The following is a 6,091-nucleotide window of genomic DNA, read 5'->3' as shown; positions in this document are numbered from 1 at the left end:
CTTCTCTCACCGGCCGCCCTCTCCTCTCTTCCTCCCTCCCGCCTCCCTTCCCTCCCACCCTCCTGCCTCCCTCAAATTGTTTTACAGTTTTATGCATTTTCTATTTTATAATTTGTAATTTACTAAATTTATTTGGTAGAGTTTTCTAGGGTTGAAGAAGTAGACAGTAGGTAAAAAAATTGGTTTATTAGGAATAAAATTGGATATTCTTAAATGCAAGTTCTAGGTTTTAGGGTTTTACAAATTTAGTTTTTATAGTCCATATATTGAATTTCAGAAGTTTCATTATAAATTGATTATCAAGTGCATAAAAAATATATGAACATTTTAGGAGAATTATTGGGAGAAGTAAAATCCAACCATGTTGAATTGAAAATGTGAGTCTTGCATTTTTTTTTTGTGAAATGAAAATGTGAGACTTGTATTTTTTTTGAAATGAAAATGTGAAGCTAGGATTTTTTTTAAATGAAAATGTAAGGAACTTGACTCTGTTTGAACATGTGAAGAAATGAAGCTAGTATTTTTGAAATGAAAATGTGAAGAAATGAAAATTGCAATAGTGTTTACATGCTCATGTGTGACTCCTCATGTGGTGCAGGGTAGATCACACTGACGAGCTGCTCGACGACACCCAGAAGATCACCGACAAGACCCGCGTCCTCGACAGCCGTCTAGTGAGTAAAGATGATCTATCTAGACATGTGATATGTGGAGTAGTGTTGTGTAGTACTAGCATGTGTATGTTCTTGTCAAGTGCTATCTTGGCTTTTATTGTTTGCAGGGAACACCTTCGAGTGGCCTATATTTTGCCGAAATATTGATTAATTTTCGTTCCGGCAAATATCATGCGCTCGACATGTCCTAATTTAGCAAAGTTCATGCCAGTTTTTTTTTGTGAATTTTGACATGACTTGTGCCAGAAAGTAGGAACTATCGAGTTCTTGTGATTTGCCGGAACGGGAATTAATCGACATTCCGGCAGAACATAGGCCATTTTTTATGTCATTGCTCCATATATGTAACGGGTTGACTTTCAGTCTGTTGGTGCTCCTTGCTCCATATATGAGAGAGAAGAATCCCGACGGTTGTCGTGGGGTCGCTTTTCCATCTTCTCCTTGTGATAGACCTTTGTTATGCACTAGGGGAAGAAGGAGTAGCGACCATCACCGACGGTTGAAAATATCAGTGAGGGAACAAACGGAGGAGCGACCATCACCGACCGTCGAAAATATCAGTGAGGGAACAAACGGAGGAGTGACCATCACCGACGGTCGCAACATCAGTGAGTGAGTGCCCACCATATACACCACCTGAGATGAGAGTGTACCAAGGAAGACTCGATGGACCGAAAGTCAACCCGTGCTGAATAGTGATGTATGTTTTGATTTTCATGGTAATCGTCGTTGATCGATTTTTAATATTTGAATTATGAACATAGAAAATGTCTGACGATGATAGGATCCCAGAGTGCGACGCCTGCGGCGACGACCAGGGTCTATGCGATAGGCCTCACCTCCAAGACGGTCGACGCTTCACTGTTAAGCTCGACGAGACCTTCGATGTTTGTACGGTAAGCAATGACGACGAGTCTTTTATAGTAAATAACCATGACTTCTTCTTTTCTGTAACGTGTAATTTTTGTTTTTTTAACCATTCGGCTAGTGCATCCCTTGCCATGTAAGATGTTATGTCTTGCAGAATTTGGATTTTGAAGATCATGAGAACACGGAGACAAAGATAGTTCACCTCAGGACCCAGCATGGTTATGCTTTTGCAGTAAAGCTATACAATGCGGTGACCTACTCTCATTTTGGTTGCTCGACATGGGCAGCACTATGCAAGGCGTACGGTTTTTAGGAGGGTATGAATGTCACATTCGATCTTGATGATCCTGAAGATGACATCGAGGAAGATAATATCGACATTTGGGTCGATGTTGATACGTTTTCACTTCTACTTGATGTGAGTTTCTCAAACATATATATTAAGTAATTTATATTGTTTATTTAAAAATAGTTGACAGCTTATTTCCATTGACAACTTATTTCCGTTCTTCAAAGTATGTAAGGGGCGTAGTAGATAAAACCTACTACAGTTATGGGTCTGAATTAACTTGCAATTAGAAAGATCATTTTGTTTCATGGATTAATGATGTTGAGACTTTTAAGATGAATTATCAAATTCCTCCGAGTTATGATAAATACGTGCCACTAGTGCACGAGTTGAACTATGGTAACATCCATCGAGATGTCATGGTAAAAAATTTCCTATTATGTCACCGGTGCATCTTTTGCATATATTCTTCTTAAGCTAAACTATATTTTGCTAAGTATGTTAGTATTATTCCTTAATAGAAACTCCCGCCGGATTGTGTGCCTCGCCTTATGGATATGAAAGGGGACATGAACATTATTAGTTTACGCCCAAGTTTGCCTACGTCTCACTTTAGTGCATACACAATTTCTCCAAGAGATGAAGTCCTCACAATCAAAGAATGGAGAAAAGTTCTGAAAGATCGCAGGGAACTACTTGGGGGCAACATGAAGCGCAACCCACGAATGGGAAACAGGTTGATCTGTATTCTCCATAATGGAGATTCAGGGGTTTACCTGTTTTATGCTATTTTACCTCCGAGAGTGTAGCAGGTCTTAGGTAATATACTAAGAACAATTAGCTAGTGTTGGTTATGAGTATGATGATGATGTTGAGTTATTACGATGATGATGATGATGATGACTTTCGACTGGCTGATTCAGGGCCTCAGACATCTACGCCCCCTACAGAAACAAACAGAACCCTGCTGAGTCCACAACCGACCATCCACCCTGAATGAATGTGATACCAATCAATTCTTGTAATTTGTAAACCTGGCTAGCAAATACCGATAAGGCTCTTGTTATTTCTGCAGCGGTTATTACTTACAATTAGCTCTTGCGTCATTTAATGATGTTCCACGATTTACTTTTTCTTTGAAACATGAACATTTGGATGACTGGACCAGCAGAGTTGCAGCACATGGTGCTGAGTGCTAGTAATATGTCGTATACAGGCTTATGTTTGTACATACACATACCTCTTACCAATGCTCTATTGATAGATAATTGCAGCACTTAGGTTAGGCATGTGTATTTTTTCCTCTTGTGTTTGGCGATAGATAGATAATGCTAAATATTTGCATAGGCTAACTTTAGCCTATGCAAAAAACTTTAGCCTGTGTATACCATTTATCCAGAAGCGATGAAGCTGCATATAAACTTGGATCAAGTCCACCCATCGGATCATATATATATCTATTAGAAATAAATGACATACTTTTTTGTTTTTGATTTCATTACCGAAACCAATGTCTTCTAGAAACTACTCCCTTTGTCCCAAAATTCTTGTCTTAAATTTGCCTAGATACGGATGTATCTAATACTAAAACATAACTTGATACATCCGTATTTAGAAAAATCTAAGACAAAAATTTTGAGACGGAGGGAGTACAAAAGAAAAGAAGGAACAGGAACATCATCCTTCCAAGTAAGAGACCACTTGACAACCAGAATGGGGCAGCAAACATCCTGCTACCATATAATTAAAAACACCGGACAAGTGTAATTAATACAGATCAATAAAAAGTCAGGACAAGTGTTATAGAAAGTCTGTCGCGTCGCCCCCTGGCGATCCGATCTTTCGCCGCCCGCCTCCCCTCATCCTCCTTCCGTCCCTCGCCTCCGCCGGAGACGGCCGCCGGCAAAGCCTGCGCGGACGCCGGGGAAGGTGGCGGCGGGGATCTCGGCGCCCAAATCGATCCCGTCGGCCTGCGGGCCGGAGTATCGCATCGGTGGCCTGCGGATCCTTGGGCGGCGGCCCTTTCGGCGAGGCGGCGTCGTCCGGCGGCTGGAGACGTCTGCAGGCGACGCTGGCCAGCGTACTCGGCCGCGCGGGTGGCGGGTCGCTGGTGGAGTCCGGCCATGGCGCGGTTCTCCGTTGCGTCAGATCTGGAGGTTCCCCTTTCTCCTGCTGCCTCTGTCGTCCCGGTGGTTTGCGGCTGCAGGCTCCGGTGGTGGTGAGCCATGGTGGTGTACTTTGGGTCCGGGGGAAACCTTGGCCAGTCTAGCCGGCCCGGCGGCGGCGACTCCCATGGGCGCCGCTTTCCTACATGAAGGCGCAGCTGAGGGCCCAATCTACCCACCCTGATCCCCGGCCGGGTGAAAACCTTCAATCCTTTTCGGATCTGGCGGCAGCGGCGCTTTTTGCATCGTGACCTTCCTGGAGGTGTCGTCAGGGGCACTGAGGATCGGTTGGGAGTGCAGAGGATCTACAGGTGGAGGGGATAGGACCAATGGTAGCAGATGGTGCTCGCGAAGGAGGAGCGGCGTTGCATCTGACACGTCGACAATGGCGGGTCTCAGCGGCATGGAGCAGCGGGGTCTCGCTGCTGGGCGTGTGTTGATGGACGAGCGCAGGATGGTGGCGTTGTCTGGCGTCGGGGTGGCGTCGACGGCAGCTAGACCAGGCAAGGTAGATGCAGCAGTACATCTCTGAAGATGGATTGGTGGCAGGTGGCTACGGCGGCCTCATACCCGGCAGGCGTCCTGGTTGAGGAGAGCGCCAGACCGGTGGGTGACCCATACCCGGCAGGCGTCCAACTCAGGTCTTAGATGTTAGGTTTGGCTGCGAGGTCTGTTTGGTATTAGGCCCAGACTATCAGCATCCCTTCATCAAATGGATAGGAGTAGCGACAGATGTTGCCTAGACGGTGGCTTCAGACTTACTGTTGTATTTCTTCGTAAGGTATTTTGAGAATAATTAATGAAGTGGTTGTATGCATCGTTCAGATGCAGAGGCCGGGGGTCTTTCTCCTTTTCTAAAAAAAAAGCGTCATAGAAAGTCTACATTCAAATGTTGATCGCAGAGACTAGCAAACAAACAAAGACATTGACACGGCGCTTTCAAGCCTGACAAAATCGCCAAGGTAAGGTGTGTGTGTCTATATATATATATATATATAGCGTAGTGCAAACTTCAGATCAGGACTAGTCCGAAGACAGCCACCACCGATAACACAACTACAAAGCAAAAAGAGCATGTCCAAGACTGAGTAACATCGCCGTGTCTCGACCAACGCCGGTCACCTCCGAAGACAACACCAACTCCGACTGAACTTTCCTGGTCGACGCACCATCCACCCTTGATGCCTAAAAGGAGGTGGCAAGTAGATGGCGGAACTTGGACGGTCCACTAAAGCCACCGTCTTGGACTCACCCGCGATGACATAGAAGGGGGAGACACCCCGACGGAGACGCCATGGACCGCGGCGCGCTCGGCCGCTGCAAGCGCATCATCTCCTGCCAAGCTCCGCCATGCCGCCATGGCCTCGCCACGCCGCCGCCACCATGGCCCGCACCGATTCCTCCAAGAGGAGCCACCGGCCGCGGCCTTCTCCTCCCGCGAGCCCCAGCCTCGTACCTCCACTCCGCTGCGAGCTCCGCCATGCGCCATCACACCCGCTTTAGATCCCGCAGTGAGCAGGACCACTGCCCACACCGCCGGCCCTCCGAACACCAGAACCTGTGTGCACCAGATCCCGACGGGCTCCAGAACCCGTGAGTGCCAGATCCCGCCGCCGCCGGCCGTTAACGGGCTTTGCCCGCCAACGTGCGCCGATGGTGGCGAGGGGGGAGGAGGGAGATGGGGCGCCGGCGGCGGTGGGTTAGGGTTTCCACTCGAGCCGCCCCTAGGGAGCAATGCGGGGGAGGGCATGATACGTCTCCAACGTATCTACTTTTGCAAATAATTTTGCTCTTGTTTTGGACTCTAATTTGCATGATTTGAATGAAACTAACCCGGACTGACGCTGTTTTCAGCAGAACTAATATGGTGTAGTTCATCAACTTGAATCTACTCTTTGTACTTTGACTTGATCAAACATGTATCTTATCTTCTATCTTCATTAAGCTGACACTAGTAGAAAAAGGGCCTATTGTCCCGGTTGGTAAGGGCCTTTTGTCCCGGTTTTTGAACCGGTACTAAAGGGTCGTTACTAATGCCCTAACCCTTTAGTCCCGGTTCTTACACGAACCGGGACAGATGGGCCTCCGCGTGG

The sequence above is a fragment of the Triticum aestivum genome, chromosome 4D (assembly GCF_018294505.1).
Source record: "Triticum aestivum cultivar Chinese Spring chromosome 4D, IWGSC CS RefSeq v2.1, whole genome shotgun sequence".
Lineage (NCBI taxonomy): Eukaryota > Viridiplantae > Streptophyta > Magnoliopsida > Poales > Poaceae > Triticum > Triticum aestivum.
Note: the sequence above shows the minus strand (reverse complement) of the source record.